Genomic DNA, 17,454 nt, shown 5'->3' with positions numbered 1-17,454 from the left:
CGTGCACATTCCTGAGCAGCTAGCTTTGTAGGTGCTCATCATATGCAGGGCGGAGGCTGCCTGTCCCGCCGCTCTACAGAATCGCGCCGCCATAGACGACGAGAACCCATAGGCTTTGGAGGGGCATCTGAGAGCAACCGCCGGTTGACCGGGGGAGCCCCAGCGTGCCCACAGACAGCCGCATCGCCGAGGGGAGGAAGGGCGGGGAACTAAGCACGCTTTTTTATTTTTATTTTTATTTTTTATTTATTTATTTATTTTTTAGTGCGTGTCAGTTCCGCATGCAACTCGGGGAAAAAAGGAAATTGGGGTTGGCCGTGGCCGTAAGGCGGCAGCGTTACCCAAAAACCAATTATTCAGCCGCGAGAGATCGGGGAGGGGCGGAGTTCCACCCCCACCCGATGCTCACGGACGCCCGAGATAGCACGGCCATCATCGCGGGATCAGACACGGCGGCGCTGACGCTCCCGAGGGAGGCAACGCGGCCGCATCCTCACTTCCCGAGGAGTCAAGCCCGCCTAGTGATGCTGTGATCGACATCGCATCATCATCTGGAGCGCTGCCCGAAGCAGCCGGTGCCACCGAAGAAGCAACCGACTGAATCGAACTAACGCTCGCTGGCTCTCGCACTGAGGCGGGAGGTGTGGCCCGAGGAATCGTCGGGGCTTTATCCCACACCATCACCGTAAATCACCAGGTCCCCGGGTCGACGGGCCCCCTATGGAGGAAACCGATCGAGCGGGGGGGACCGGGACTCTCACTCAAGTGAGATCATTGAGTCTCGACCTCAGTGTAGAGATGGTCATGTTCCCACAGAAGGAAAATGAGTCATCCACGAACGCTGCTGCTGCATGCTGAAATGCCCAGGCATACAAAGCAGCGATCGTGACCATCAGATGACGACAGAAATCAATCACACCCAGAAGAGCACGGGCGAACCGTCTTTAAAAAGACGTGCGCGTGCAGCTCTTTCAATGAGAGGAGGAAATTCACTCTTTCAGCGCTGAAGCGACCAGGGAGAAGCGCAAAGTCTGGCAGACCACTGCTCAGATCGCAGGCGATGCAGAATCTCGCTGGGTACCGCCGTCACACCAACACTGAAGAGGACGCTCGTCTCGAAGAGTCTTGAACAGTGCTTTCAGGAGTGAAGAGGTTCTCTTGGCTCCGAAGCGAAAACATACTGCGGTTGCGTTCACTTCCTCCTTTTATACTCACGGAGTAGGGCGGAGTACGCTATGCAAATTTCCGCAGCCCCAAGGCATTGCATGCCATTGGCTCGTGTTTTAATACTCGAAGAGGATTGGCTTTCTATGCGAAACCCCCAATCTCCGTCACTTCTGACGTAACTCGAAGTGACTACGAAAGGGAACAGAGGTGCATAAATACTTAAATCTTCATTACAGTATGAAAACCTATGCTGAACGCAACTTCCATAGTAGGAAAAAATATATACTATGGAAGTCAATGGTACCAGACACTGTCTGGTTACTGTGATATTCTTCTAAATATCAAAAAAATCATCTGAATGGATTCGAAAATGTTCAACTCTGAGGGAGTTGTAAAATGAGCCTATTTCCAAAAAAAAAGTGGACTATCCCTTTAAGTTTTACCGTCATGTTGTATTGATCAATATGCAATTTCATGTTGCATTTTTATTGGCCAGTCAGTAGACGTAAGTCAGCAAACCCACTGTGAGATGATAGTAACTTTCTGAAACTGTTATTGCAGGCTATCTTTGGTTGCAAGACAGTCTTTAAAACTCTCACTGTTTAGGAGCCTCGGCCACAGAAATAACCATGATTGGTTATATTTCGTCTGGAACTGCCGAAGTACTGGGCATTAGTACAAGGCAGAATAAAAAAGGTTTTGAGACCAAGAATTGTCTCGAGTTCTACAACACTAGAATGTAGTGAATATATATATGGGCTGAATTATACCTTCAGTGAATCAGCCCCTTTGAGGCCTCTGTTACAAACTGCTCTCTCTTGGACAGCTTACAGTGAAGCTGCTGAGACACACCCGGGGCTTTCTGGTCCTCACGCTTGCTGTCGGCAGCACGAGATTCGCCAATCACTTCCACATGTGACAGCCATCAAAGCCACGAGAGCAGCCCTTCTCCAATTGGATCTCATTAAGAGCGGAAGCCGAAGCTGGCGTGGGGGTACGAGCCTTATAAGCGAGACCTGGAGGATGGAGCGAACATCACTCTTCTTTAGTTAAAGGGTGGAGAGCAATTGCACACGTTTAAGAAACTGCTGTTTCTACTCTGCAAGTTATTGTGACATGAACCTGCACAAACATTTACAAAGAGCAAAAGTCTGACCTGTGAAGAACGGTGGCTAATGCAGAACATATGGGAGCTTGTCTTCCTCTCTCTCTCTCTCCTACGCTTGCACACACACCTTTCAGCCTGTTGCTATCTCTCTTTTATGTGATCCATCAACACCTGTTGCCATAAAGCAACAGCATTTTGTGGTTCGCGGGGTGAACTGCTGCGCGTAACTCAGTCCAGAACAGAGTAGCGGACTCATAAATCAATTCCCCTGCATGAAACACATCCTAAGAGAGGAATAATGGGTACAGCATGGATGGTGTTAAAGAAAAATAAATCACACTGTTATAAAGTTATGAAATTCAGCTGATAAATGTATGCAATGGGGTTGCTATTTCCATCTGATATATTAACTACTGGCTGGTCTTGCACAGCTTTGTTAAGCCGAACAACTATTCTGGATTTGTTCTCATAAAATAGAGCGATAGAAAGAGAATGAGAATGAGACAGAACTATAGTGATACTTAGCCCTTGGTACTTGATGTCCTACACTAAAAACAATGAGTAAAATTTACTTAATATTTCTAAGGCAAGTTTTTGCACTGATATTTTTTTGAGTAAATGTCACACATAGAATTAAGTAAGCTATACTTAACTAAATTAAGTGGAAAATAACACAAGAAATTAAGAAATTAGCTAATTAAAGGTTAAGTAATATCTGCTAAAATGTTGTTATTTCACTAAAATAATGTCACTCAAACTATATAACATTGAATTAGACCACACTTTTTAAGAATATGATTTACCTACCCTATCTCAAGACCAATTCGTATGAATTCGACGAATGATTAAAAAGTGGCTAATTCGTAATTCGTACGACCTCACTTGTTCGAATTCGTACGATTTGTCTAAACCCATGTGAAGGTTAGGTTTAGGGGCAGGGTAAGGGTAAAATATGTACGATTTATCAAAATCGTACTAATTCGTACAAGTGAGGTCGTATGAATTGTTACGAATTAGCCACCTCGTAAAACTCGTACGAATTCTAGTGAGATCAGGCTGAATTTACTCAAAAATGTTTAAGTAATCAATATATACAGTGTATGTATGTATGTATGTATGTATGTGTGTGTGTGTGTGTGTGTGTGTGTGTGTGTATGTATATATATATATATATATATATATATATATATATATATATATATATATAGTGTGTCACTGTATCTTCTTTTCTGAAGTTACATGTGTGAACACAGACCTCAATACTTGGTATTCAATACTTGGTAATACACAATGACGGTAAGATTTGATGGATTGTTTTTGTGTTTGAATGTGTCATTTTAAGTAGAAAATGAACTCCAAATGTCACAAAATGGCAAGTTCCTAATCCTAACAACAAAAGCAATGATAAAATAGAGTAAATACAGCTGGAAAATATTGAAAAATCAACCTCATTAATTATTCATGGCCCAGTGCATGATGGGAACACCAGTATCAGAAAAGTTGAGTAATTTTACTTAATTTTATAATGTTCATTTCTACACGATTCACTCTCAGAAAAAAAAAGGTACAAAAGCTGTCACTGGGGCGGTACCTTTTCAAAAGGTACACTTTTGTACCTAAAGGGTGCATTAGGTACAAAAGTGTACCAGTGACAGCTTTCGTACCTTTTTTTCTGAGAGTGAGAATTTACTTTTTTTATTCTCGCCTGAACTAACTTTTTTTTCATGTAAATTACATTGTTTTTTTCTGTAGTATTTACTTCACCACAAAATCATTTTTAGGAGGATGTGCAGAAATCACCAACTCAAATGAACAAGTCCAAGCCACTTTCTTTGCTACAAATCGCGATAGCTATAGTATACAGTAGTCCCCATACAAACAAAATATCACACAGTGAGTAGGTACTACATTTGAATTTACTTCGTGACCATTAAATATATGAATGTGGGTAGTATGAAGGATTTTTGGATGTACTACCTACTTCATGTTGTTACTGTCACCAGTATCAGTGTGTCGCTTCACTGCCATTCATAAATCCTCTCCCGTGGCCTCATGGGATAGTAAAGTGTCTATCGAATTCACACTTCAGAAACTTGCCACAAGTTACAGATCATCCGGGAACTCTTTCCCTACTTTTTTTCGATTACTGATAGAAAGATGGCATGAGTAGTATACTAGTATGCGGTTCCGAATTCAGCATATCTGCGTATGTATTCGGACGTACTACTCTTTTGGCACACTGTTTATTGCATACTATATAAGGAAGTATTCAATGTCAGACGCAGCAGTTTCACATAGTCAGATGTTTGAATATCTGCATTAATTCTGGTCTAGTTTGCAGTCTCACCCTCTCAGAAAAATTCCAAATGACCAACATAAAAGGAACCAAAAACAATTTGTTTTGGTTTTTTAGGTTTTGTCTAGTGTTGGGGTTTATCTGAAGTACATGACAAAACATTGAAACAGTCCATCAAACAATTCCAGCTGCATCACCCCCAAAAAAATAAAAAATAAAAAAATAAAAAATAACAGAAATGTCTATAGCCTTGACTTGCTTTTTCACTGTTAGTCTCCAAAAATGACAAAAGCACCATAACCAGTTCTACCGTAGCACTATATTCAAACTCTTCTGTAGCCGTACATTAGTTCACAATGTGTAAGTGTACGGCACATGGGACCAATGGTTTGGAGGGTCACTAGCATTCATGATCTAGTCATTTAACCTCACTCTGTCATGACAAGTAAATGGGTGTGTTTGTAATATTTTGGCTTGGTGGACGTATGGGTTGCCAGAACCACAGGAATGGGACCACCCAGATTACTGGCAGGACATTGGCTAAAGATCAGGAGAACTGAGGGCAAGCTGTACCCGGGGCGGAGCTGTGTGAGTGTGTGTTCGCTCGCACGTGTACAGTATGTGGTGTTAGAAGTGTGTGAATGGATGTTCCATTTGTGGAGAGGGGATATTTTTAGTCAGTGGTTTTCCTCAGATATGTGTGATTTCACCACTGGTTGAAATAAAACACATTTAGTGAAAAATCTAAAGGGGTCATTGAAGGAGAGGGCTGTTCATTTCAATTTGTGTAGAAACAATTTTCACTCCGAAATGACTGGTAAATTTCACAATTAATTACCAAGAAACAGCAAGTATTTTTTATTTTTATTTTATTTTTTACAGTGAATTTGTTTTACCATTTTGCATACTGTAATATATCTTAAAGATCCCCTGTGTTGAAATCAAGTTTTTAATGTTGTTTTTTAATATGCTTTAAAGGTATGCTCCACTTTTTTTGGAAATAGGCTCATTTTACCACACCCTCAGAGTTAAACAGTTGGATTAAACCCTTTTCGAATGTATTCAGCTGATTTTCTGATATTTAGAAGAATATCAGTAAACAGACAGTTTCTGGTCTCATTGACTTCCATAGTATATATTTTCCGACTATGGAAGTCAATAGGACTAGAAACTGTCCGGTTACTGATATTCTTCTAAATATCAGAAAATCAGCTGAATGGATTTGAAAACGGTAAAACTCAACTGTTTAACTCTGGGGGTGTGGTAAAACAACCCGGTCTCACCCCAAGACGTCATATAACTGACGTTTTGGGACGTCTTTTGACCATACGTCAATATTCGCCTTTTTAGGGCCCCCTTAAACGTCGGTAGATGAGGTTATGGGATCCTAACTCTACCCCATACCTAAACCTAACCCTAAACCTAGCCCGTCACCTAACTGACGTTAAAGGTAAAGCGTCAGTTGTATGACGGCCCGGGATCGCCATCTACCGACGTTTAAGGGGGCCCTAAAAAGGCTGATATTGACGTATGGTCAAAATACGTCCCAAAACGTCAGTTATATGACTTTTTGGGATGAGACTGTGTTAGGTAAAATGAGCCTATTTCCAAAAAAAAAAAAAAAAAAAGTATCCCTTTAAAGGGATAGTTAACCCCAAAATTAAAATTTTGTCATTATTTACTCACCCTCAAATTGTTCCAAACCTGCATTACTTTCTATATTAAAGAATGTTGGTAACCAAACAGTTAATTTGACTTCGATAGTATTTTAGGAGGACATTCTTCCAGGGTGTCTTTCGCTTGATTCATATCCAAGACGGTGCATCCTCCCTGGGATGCAGTTTCACAAAACCAGCCTGTCAATTCCTGGATGTTTCATACTTCCAGAGCTCCACCGCAGTGGGAATTGAACTCTCACCCCACCCCAGAGTAGAGGTCTTTACAGTGCACCCGAGACCCGTCGGCCCCGGACCCGACCCGGGACCCGTACGGGTTCGGGTCTATATTTTAAATGAGCAGCCGGGTCCGGGTCGGGTCCGAATCTATTACTTCGGGTCCCGGGTCTGTTTAACATTGTGTGTAATACCAACGCATTCTCATCCTTTAGCGTCATATAGGACGCGCTGTATAACAAAACGGTGAAATACTACTCACATGGCACCCGTTATCGTTAATATAACACGCGCTGAGAACGGGCTGGTAATACACGTGCGATTAGAGTGCAATCTCAAGCGCGTGTCATGTTTCTATGGCAACCAGAGCAGAGCTTCCGCCAAACCGCGCTTTGCATTTTCTCCAATGTTTATAATAATATAAATGAACCGTCTTGTTTAATCTTAAAGTTTTGGTGGTCAGATTCAGACTCAATGAAGAGCAGAGAGCACAGATATGATCAAGCTGAACAAGCAATCGTTATTATAGTTCAAAAGGGCAAACAGTTAAAGTTATTATGCGAGTTAACTCGAGTCAGAATGTGCATGTGCAAGGCTGCATTTTTCATCCATCACCGTGACATCAAGTGGACTTTTAAAGCTGAAATAATGAGTGGATTAAGCTTGGAAAAAGGAAGGGAAGAGTGAGACGACGTCAGGAAGTGAGACGACGACTACTAAAATTAGGTAAGACAAAAAGTTTTATTTTTCGCAACTCGTGTGAAATAATATGTGACAATCGGGTCCAGTCGGGTTTGTGTCTTCCTGCCGGGTTCGGGTCCAGTTTTCAAATAATAGACCCAGGCCAAAGGCTAATCATATCAATTGCCTTTAAGTGTCTGACGTTGTAGAGAGCGATACGTAAAACACATTACCATTCTGATACATCGACTTGTATAATTCACTCTTCCTCTTTTTATTCTGAATCAGTTTCTGGTTCAAACAAACTAACACAGTCTCATCCCAAAAAGTCATATAACTGACGTTTTGGGACGTCTTTTGACCATACGTCAATATCCGCCTTTTTAGGGCCCCCTTAAACGTCGGTAGATGGCGATCCCGGGCCGTCATACAACTGACGCTTTACCTTTAACGTCAGTTAGGTGACGGGTTAGGTTTAGGGTTAGGTTTAGGTATGGGGTAGAGTTAGGATCCCATAACCTCATCTACCGACGTTTAAGGGGGCCCTAAAAAGGCGAATATTGACGTATGGTCAAAAGACGTCCCAAAACGTCAGTTATATGACGTCTTGGGATGAGACCGGGTTGAACAAACATGGGTGAATTAAATCAATTTTCCCCTTATCATTGTGTAGCGTTTTCTACAGTTGACAGAGTGGATCAGGTAGTCTGAGCTGGTGTGATTGAGTGGAGGCGTGGACTAATTTGCATAATGGTTCCGCATACTAAATGAAGCAAGGGTGTCGAGTTACATTCAAGCTTTACAGTATGCCGTAAGTAAAAAATGGCACAGAAAAACAGATTAGATGCAAGCTTCAGAATAATAAATATGAATGACTGACTTGAATAGTCCTGTTCCTTACACAAATGTATTGTATCGCTTCAGAAATCTCACACATGAACTACTTTTAATGTGATTTTTGGCCTTTTTTGTTACCCCTGGTCAATATGAATACCGTTTTTCTACAGTGTAACTTATCTAGTTACATTTTCTGAGTAGCCAAGCTAATTACTTTTTCAATGGATTTCAAATGAACTTCACCAACTTGAACTCTCCACGCTTTATATTACGCCGAAAAAGGATGCAGTCAGGACACAGATCCGTCAGCGCTAACCTCCAGAGGCATGTATACAGTTTTCCTGTGTGTCTCCTGTGTGCTGCTAGTTGTTCCACTCTGAAAGAGAATAAGAGAGTTTATCTTTCTGTTTGTCTCCTCTGAGAGAGCATTCACTTCATCTCAGCACTTACAGCTTATAAACTTACCCGGTAATCACGTTAGCTTTCAGCTTCCCCCGACACGGGCGGCCCGTCTCTGGGCTAAAGAGACCTTTATAGCCCTGTAATTGACTCTGAGACCGAAGAGAGAGACAAAAAGTGAAAACAGTGAAGCCTGGTAGACTGAAGACAGAAAAGGACGAAAGAATGCTTAAATGGAGAGAAGCAAAACTTAAAGTGCAAATGCTGAAACAATCATTTAACGCTAACTTAGAAATAAAAACACATATTGGTGAATTTTGTAATATGCTTGTGTTGTAATTTAAAGGGATTTTTCACTTAAAAATGAAAATTATGTCATCATCATTTACTATATTGTGATATATTTTAAAATATAGTTTATTCTTTATATGCTGCTCAAGAAGCATTTCTTATTATTCTCGATGTTGACAACAGTTTTTATGGGATTCTTTGAAGAACAGGATGTTCAAAGAAACAGCATTTATTTGAAATTAAAAAATAAATACTTTTACTTTTTATCAATTCAATGCATCCTTGCTGAATGAAAGTATTAAATGCTTTTTAAAAAATCTTACTGACACCAAACTTTGCATGGTCGTAAATGTTCATCAGAAAATGAAATTACAAAAATTGTGGTGGGGTGGGGGGGGGGGGGTGAAACAAAGCTATTAAATAACATTGCAAATGACTAACATGAGAGAAAGTTACATTTGAAAGTTGTGTTTTTTTGTGTTTTTTATTAAATAAAGAAAAACATCTCACATGCTTTGGTGTAGTGTTTGTTTTCCTCTCTGTAAATTTTTTCATGCTGCCCTCTCCTCGTCTTCCCTTGAGGTCACTGAGCTGAAGGTTAAGACTTGATTCAATTCCACCCCTATAAAACGCTCACTAACACTGACAAATATTTGCTTTCAACATTTATCATATGATGCTTGTTTTGTTTACAGAATGAAAAGTAGAGCACCCTTCCATACTGAGAAAATCTGTGGAAGAATAGTCTCCCTTCTGATTCCACATGCAATATTACTGAAGAAAACAGTCATTTGAAGATGTGAGTTTAACAGTGACAGATTGAGATCCTCACCTCAAATCTGAACCCGAAATCGAGGCCCTATATTTATATATAAACATAAATGTATATAAATATTTAGAATGCATTCAGCCACTACTGAAAGACATATTGGTAGTGATAAACAGGTAATTCCAGTTGTGCATTCAGAAGTTAGGTTTTTCCATTTTCCTCACCCTCAAAGCTCAACTTACCATTTCCTATCCATCAAACAGACATTCAGAGCTTCCGAACCGACATGTTGAATGATTTGGATGGATAATACAGACACAGTTTAATGTGATTTCAGTGGCCATGTCTACATTAACAGTGTTTTCATTCTCTTAAGTTGCAATCTAAATGCAAAAATGATATTGGTAAAAAAAAACATAAATGTTCTTTATTGAAATCAATGGTTCCTTGAAGAACCTTTTAACATCTCCTCCAATCCCTAAAGGTGCTTTATAGTGGAAAAGGGTTATTCAGATTATTAAAATGTTCCTCTCACTGAAGGGTTAGACACAAATAGTTTTTTCTATGGCATTGGTATTGCATCTATGGCAACTGTGAAAACACCCCTTTGAAACCTTTATTTTTGTGATGCATGATGCAGTGGCAAATGGTTAGATTATTAAAATGTTCATAAAAAATAAAGGTTATTTATTGGCATATATGGTACCATGAAGATCCTTCATCCATAAAAAGTTTCTTTATAGTGGAAAATGATTCTTTAGATTATTCAAATGTTCTACACACTGAGAAAAAAAAGTGGTTCTTTTAAGAACTGTTCACTCAAATGTTCTTTGGGGAATCTAAATGGTTTTTATGGTGTCACTGTGAAAACCTCCTTCATTTTGAAGAGCTGAAATCAAGGTTCATCATGTGTACCTCAGTCTGTTGTTGTAGTTTGCGGCCTCTCGGGGGCCCTCAGGGGACGGACGATCTGTGAGTGTATTCTGGGAGCCGATACGAGCGTTGGCACAGGTGTCTGCCCGATCACACCGGGCGTTCTCTCTCACCTCCTCCATCACTGTCACCCCTCACTAGCCCACCCGGAGCCGGCACCACATCTAACCAGCACCAGACCGCCGTCTCTAGCCGTCCATCAGTCTCCCCACCCCTACGCTACATTTGCAAATCATTTATTTTGCTTTGGTTTCCTGTACTCTTCTGGTTTCCCCCCTACTCTTCCTCCTCTTGATCAGAAGTCGGAGACATCTGGAAGTCATTTTAACGCGTTAGTGGTATTGTGTGGCTGCCTATCGGCGACGCTTTTCACATTCACGCTCTGTACTGAAAAGAAGCTGTACAAGAGAGACGTAGAGGGAGGGAGAGAAGGGGTTATTCAGTGAAAGCCTGCAAAATTATGGTCTTTAAACTGCATGGAAGTAAACAGAATTAACCAAACACTAAATAGTACTAAAACGGAACAATGTGGCTTGACAAAGCCGAAAGTTTAAAACAGAACCTTGCTGTATAAGTTTTGTGTGGTTCATAGTTGCTCAGTGTTCATAGTGGCTGAGGTGTATTTGGTGGTTGCTAAGGAGTTGATTAGGGTTGCTAGGGTGTTCTGAGTGGTTGCTAGGCAGTTGCTAGCACTAGGATACACTGTCTTGTCACTTGTTCACTCATTCACAAATCCCTATTAAGTGTATGGCATTTGAGTGCACTACTGTATATCTGCAAGGAGTACACGAAATAAATGACTGTGGGGGCCATTTTAGTACAGTGAACACTTTGTCATGCACTGTAAAAAATGATGCAGGTGGGTGTTAAATACAACCTGTGCAAATCAGTTATATTTTACTTAAGTATATCAGTTAGCAAGTAAAATATATAAAAATGGGTACATTCTAACTACTCTACCTATTTATTAACAGTAATATCTGGATCATTAAAAAATGAGTAAAACATACCCCAATATATTAGTTCAGTCTGCGTAGCCTATGCGTCAACTTCAACGTCCAGGCGGGAATCGTGGAATTCAAATTCAACGAAGGACCACGAAGTGTTGAGCTCCAGGTAAGATTTATTTTTTTATTTTTTTTTATCATGTTGTTATCATATAACCCAAATATTAACTTATTTCATGGTAAGATTCATCAAAAGATTTGTAATTTGCTCGCTTATGTCGGTGCCACAGCCAGCTGACAGGTTCGAATTTCAGGCTGGTCGATTTAGCTTTGATAATGTTAACGTTATACTGGGTCTTATACCGGCAAATGCGAGTAAAAATCTACACTGATAATTAAAATATTAGCTGACATTAGTCACATTGCTGAAACTAGTGAACAGCTTAGCGAAGGTGCAGCTGTGTGATAAGGGTTTGTTCACGCCGACAGCGTTTTTATTTGATATAGCCTACGGTTGACGATGTCCTGAGGTGGTCAAGGCCGAGAGAAGTTTAAGTCGTTTTTTTATGCGATTATTGTCGTCATTGTTTTAATCAATGCTTGTGACAAATATTCTGGGTTGCTGTTTCAAATTAATATGATTATTTTAGCTGGACGCGTATGTGTGTGTGTGCCGCACGCACTTGCAGTTCAGAGAGAGTTCTCTCGAGTCGACTCTTTTCACTTTTCAAAGCAATGGTAAAGAAGCATCGCCTCTGAATGATAGGGATGGGGGTCGATTCCAAAAAGAATCGATTCCGAGGCGTTGGGAATTGAGAGTCGATTCCAAAGGTTCAAAATGCAAAGGTTGGAATCGATTCCATTAAGGGGAATGATCTTACTCGACTCGTTGTAGTTTAGGATAAGCAAATCTGATTTATGAAATCAATCGACAAAGACAATCAAATTATTTTTTAAGTCATTAAATTCAAGTTCAAAAAATCTAAATGTTCACCTATATAATCAGGTGGCAACTCTATTATTCCTTTGTTCTATGTGGACATATTTATTTCCTGAATGTTCCAGCATGACAATCTATTCCAATCCTTACAAGATATTACCATCTAAAGTAAAGGATTAGATTGCTAATTGTTTTATTATGGGATACTGGGGTCAAGAATTCAAGTATTTCTTTTGATTTTTTTTACCTGTTGAAATTGAAGTGCTGATTAATACAGAAACCCTGCTTTGTCTTGAAATAAATGACGTGAATAAAAAAAGACAACTGTTTTGGAACAACATGTTGTTAATATGCTTAAACTAACTTGAAAAAATGATATGCTTTTTCTTTTTCTTTTTAACAGGAGGACGAACTTGAGGGCCACACAAACCAAATAATAAAAGTTTTGGTGATTCATAATCCCAGTTGGTCAACAGATTTGTCTTTGTCTGTTTTTGTATTAGTTTTAAGAAGTTGTTAATGATATGTTGTGTCACTTGTAATTAATGAAATGAGCTGTTGTACTGGCAAAGACTGTTTCATCCCATGGAAACCAGTTTTATTTTTTAATTAGAAGGTTTTAAAGAAGTTGTTAGTGATTTGTTGTATCTTTTGAAATTAAATGTACATGGGTTATTTTTTGTACTTTTGTGCATTGAAGGTACATCATTTTTATTTTTGATGAACTATACCTTTAATTAATGTTTTATTTTATTTTATTTTTTTTAATTAAATGTTTTTATCCATAGTAATTGGTGAATAAAGAGTAATTTGTTACTGTTAAATTACTGTGTCCTGTGTCTGGCCATTTTTAAGTAAATTTAACCATCTCTGAATAAGTAAGTTTAATTATTTCTATTCACTAATTATTATTAATAATAATTAAGTAGATTAACTGTTTTCTGCTAATAATAGATTAATTATTACTCAATTTATATAAGTAATTAGCTGTGTAATGTATTGAGAAATATTAGGTAGAATATTTACCTAATTTAGTTTAGTATATCATAGCTGTTAAAGTCAGGTACTCCTTACTCAAAAATATAGAATGAAATCTACCCAAACAAAATGAGTGCAAATTGTTACCTCACTTTTATTGAGTAGATTCTATAGGTTTGTTTTTACAGTGTGTTCAAGAAACCAATTTGAAGTGATTTGCTGGAAGTAGCCATCAGAGGATGGGTACATGGTGGCCATAAAGGGATGGACATGGTCAGAAACAATACTCAGGTTGGCCGTGGCATTTAAACGATGCCCAATTGGCACTAAGGGGCCTAAAGTGTGCCAAGAAAACATCCCCCACACCATTACACCACCTCCACCAGCCTGCACAGTGGTAACAAGGCATGATGGATCCATGTTCTCATTCTGTTTACGCCAAATTCTGACTCTACCATCTGAATGTCTCAACAGAAATCGAGACTCATCAGACCAGGCAACATTTTTCCAGTCTTGAACTGTCCAATTTTGGTGAGTTCTTGCAAATTGTAGCCTCTTTTTCCTATTTGTAGCTGAGAGGAGTGGTACCCGGTGGGGTCTTCTGCTGTTGTAGCCCATCCGCCTCAAGGTTGTGCGTGTTGTGGCTTCACAAATGCTTTGCTGCATACCTCGGTTGTAACGAGTGGTTATTTCAGTCAAAGTTGCTCTTCTATCAGCTTGAATCAGTCGGCCCATTCTCCTCTGACTTCTAGCATCAACAAGGCATTTTCGCCCACAGGACTGCCGCATACTGGATGTTTTTCCCTTTTCACACCATTCTTTGTAAACCCTAGAAATGGTTGTGCGTGAAAATCCCAGTAACTGAGCAGATCGTGAAATACTCAGACCGGCCCGCCTGGCACCAACAACCATGCCACGCTCAAAATTGCTTAAATCACCTTTCTTTCCCATTCCGACATTCAGTTTGGAGTTCAGGAGATTGTCATGACCAGGACCACACCCCTAAATGCATTGAAGCAACTGCCATGTGATTGGTTGATTAGATAATTGCATTAATGAGAAATTGAACAGGTGTTCCTAATAATCCTTTAGGTGAGTGTAGATCGAATTCATGCCGACTTTAACAAGACAAAAACAAAGAGATCAAATAAAAGCCCTTCGCAGACAGTAGACGGTGAGTTTATTATTCAGCACACTCAGCAGAAACGGATCTCAATGCTGTACTTAAGTCACTGGTAAAGATTTTACATTAGGACTTTAACTCTCTCTAAATGCTCTGTCTATTTTTAATGAGCTGCAGTCCAGAGTTCTGCATCAGAGATGCACACCAAGAATGTCAATGTTAACCTGCTATTGACTAGATAAAAATGCTTGTTCCAGCAGCGCAAAAAAGGTAATTGTGAAACAAGTAATTGTACTCATTTTGCAATTACAGTATGTGATTTCATTTCAAATGTAATTCCAAAGGAACATTATTAGAGCTCTAGTTTCCATGGAAACGTTCTGTTTTTTAAATATTTATCTGTTATCTCACTTTGGCCCCGTTTACACGATGGGAAAACGCAGATATTTCTCTGCGTTTTGCCCTCTCATTTACACGAAAACGCCGTTTTTATCACAGAAAACGATTATTTCTAAAAAGTGGAGATTTCTGAAAACGCCGGTTATGTGTTGTCGTGTGAACTGGGAGAAACTGCGTTTTAGGTTCGCTCTTGTCGATTCTGAGGATTCTGATTGGCTTGAATGGCTTTATCCTTAACCCCTACACCGCCGCCAATAGGTTTGGCATAGTTATAATGGCGCTCGACGGCATATTTATGCGGGTGTGTGAACAATGTTATTTTTGAAAACGGAGAGGGGGAAAATATTCGTTTTGCTAAATACCCGGCTTTGTGTAAACGTGGCCTTTGTATCTTAAAATCACCCTTGATATGAAATGTATTCTGATACCTTCTGGATATAATTGTTCTTCTGGCACATGCTTCTGTTTTCCAGTGCAGGTCTATTAACTTTGACTGTAGTGGAACTATAGTGGTGTGGGACTATATATCATCCAGCACAATCAATCAATCCAACTCAAATCGTTATCTCTGACATCCCAGGACCTTACAAACACACATACACAGATTTGGTTCGCACTGAAACTGCACTTAGAAAAAAGTAATTGCACACATATCTTCAGAAATCCACATGATTTGAGGAATCATTCGTGTTTGAGGAATACCAAAACACTGCAGGATAGTAAGAAATATAATACTTACGATTCGGGGTTTGGCGAGCACCACTTGAAGAAAAAACAACAACTAGAGGAACAGACACTGACAGTAAAATACAAAAAAAAAAATGTGTGAAATGATTGACTTTCAAAAAGACATTGACTAAATTCATGTGAATGCAAAAAAGCCAGCAAAATGACTACAGGGATTTTTCACAGAATACAACAATGTCCATTCAGAGATGTTTTAAATTGCAGCTGTCTCTTTAAAAAAAAAAATGCATTAAGATCATCTAATATATGTAACGTGAGCTTGCCTGTATTTAAACACACATGCGCACACACAGAATGAATGCATGATGACGGCAGGATAGTTTAAGTATAGGGTATGACCTTCAGAGCCAAAGTCTGGTGATTCACTTTCTCCATTTCTCTGATCCTGACCAGGAACTGGTGTTTATGGGCCTGTGGTGTACACACAGGTTACACAAGGCTTGCGTCTTTGCAAGGTTAGTGTTAGCATAGCCTGACTTTTAACTGTCGGCTAAACTGTGAGATCTAATAAAGTGAGATCTGCAGTGAACCTTGAACTGACGTATGAATGTTTTTGTTTTTGTGTGCAATTGAGAAAATTCAGCCTTGCATTTATCTCAGTTTAGCCATTTGCAGCATTTCAAATATTAGACTTAATGCTGTGCTCAGGCAGAGGGAATATGAAGTGTGTTTTAGTCTGTGTGGCCTTCAGTGTAAAACAAGGGTTCACCGACCCGCCCGCAACCAAATAATGTCAAAAAGCAATTAATATCTTAATACCACCATCAGCTGCTGTGGGGCCAAAGCCTCTCCACCTCTCTCTATCTCTCTCACTCTCTTTATTCCTCCATCAGGCCGTGGTTTCCCTGAGGTCCTGGTGGTCAGATGCGGTTTTCGGGGCAAGAGGACTTGGAGTGTGGGCAGCGCGGTCCTTCTCCTTTCTGAGAAAAGATACAGAGAGAGAGAGAGACTCATCTACTGTAATGCATCCATCTCTTTTCTCAATCCATTACACTAAGGTAAGGATGGGCTCACGCTGGGTTTCCACTAATAGTCTGGCTTGTGGACTCTCCTTAGGATAAAACATATTTTTAAAAAATGTAATGCACTATTCTACATTTTATTTTTTATTTTTCACATAGTTCACATATAATATAAGTCAAGTTTTTTGCACAGGAACAGATATCATTTCAAATTAGGATGGAAATGATCAAATGGGGTTGTTGTTTTTTTTGCATTTGATCATTTAAAAATTCAGTTTGGACCTAACCGCATAATTAAAATAGCTAAATAAATAAGCTTAATGTTATTTATTTATTTATTTTGTGGATCAAAAGCCAGATGTCTACATTTACATTTATGCATTTGGCAGATGTTTTATCAAAAGCGACTTACATTCAAGGAACTCATTTGATCAGTTCTTGCATTCCCTGGGAATCGAGCACATGACCTTTCTGTTGCTGGCTTATATATTTGTAAATATTTATAGATTAGCAAAATAGGCCTTATCAATGCGAGATGGAACAACATAGATATATAAAGGCTATGATGATCATTTTGCCAACAATGAATGGATTTGTTTAGTTTATGATACGTTTTATTTTTGAACTTAAACAAATAACATTCAAAACTCATTGGCTTAGACTGCATTTGAAGAAAAATAAACACAACAGATTTCTGTAGCCTTGTGCAAACTTATTCAATAGAATTAGACTTCTAGAATGTTCTTTCCAGTGCAAAAAATAATATTTTTAATTTAGTAGTTTTTCTTATCATAGACTACAAATGTCTTCGGAAACTCCTTTTCCTCGAATTACTGAAGCCTATGTGTAAAACGCATTTGCAGTATAGACGATTTGCAGCTGCACAGCTAGCGGCACATTGAGCGTCTGGCTCGCTCATAGACTGCACTGCGGCAACTGCACATCCAATGGCGCGGGCGTCTATTAGCCAACTCTACGTCCAAGC

At 39.4% G+C, this 17,454-nt stretch overlaps 1 long non-coding RNA gene across 1 annotated transcript in view; it reads left to right on the top strand.

Moving 5' to 3' along the window:
- The window catches only part of LOC148977121 (uncharacterized), an 87,536-nt gene extending 71,031 nt beyond the window's left edge, over positions 1-16,505 (top strand). The window contains exon 3 of the long non-coding RNA XR_016145479.1: positions 16,341-16,505. This is a non-coding gene — a long non-coding RNA (uncharacterized LOC148977121). The remainder of the gene's footprint in view (positions 1-16,340) is intronic.
- Positions 16,506-17,454: the final 949 nt, after the last annotated feature.

Source organism: Pimephales promelas, chromosome 11 (assembly GCF_988280905.1).
Source record: "Pimephales promelas chromosome 11, fPimPro1.hap1.1, whole genome shotgun sequence".
Classification (NCBI taxonomy): Eukaryota; Metazoa; Chordata; class Actinopteri; order Cypriniformes; family Leuciscidae; genus Pimephales; species Pimephales promelas.
The sequence above is the reverse complement of the archived record's forward strand: the minus strand, read 5'-3'. Positions and strand labels throughout refer to the sequence as shown.